This window comes from Habropoda laboriosa, unplaced genomic scaffold (assembly GCF_001263275.1).
Source record: "Habropoda laboriosa isolate 0110345459 unplaced genomic scaffold, ASM126327v1 scaffold700, whole genome shotgun sequence".
Lineage (NCBI taxonomy): Eukaryota > Metazoa > Arthropoda > Insecta > Hymenoptera > Apidae > Habropoda > Habropoda laboriosa.
Genome location: NW_017100788.1, coordinates 85848 through 86231, shown reverse-complemented (window position 1 = coordinate 86231; position 384 = coordinate 85848).

The following is a 384-nucleotide window of genomic DNA, read 5'->3' as shown; positions in this document are numbered from 1 at the left end:
ATTTACTAATAATATTAATGATAATTTATTAATGCATAACATTCTTAATACTTTAATTATTTTATTAAGTATATTTTATTAAGTATAAAGTATCTGTAAGATGTATCATATACAAGATGTACCAGATGTAAAATATAAAATCCTTAATTTATTCTTTAATAATCAATATACTTTTTTATTGTTATAGATCTCCACTGGCATGGAGCTAGGAGCACACTGATAGTGATAGTCTACAAGGTTAGTTTGTAATATCCATTATTTCCTAAGTTTGAGAGTTACTATAAATTATTTTCTAAACCTTTTTGCAATTATTATAAAATAGTATTATGGAGAGTTAAATTTCAAATCTAGAAAAAAGGAAATTTAATATAAAATTGTTATTTA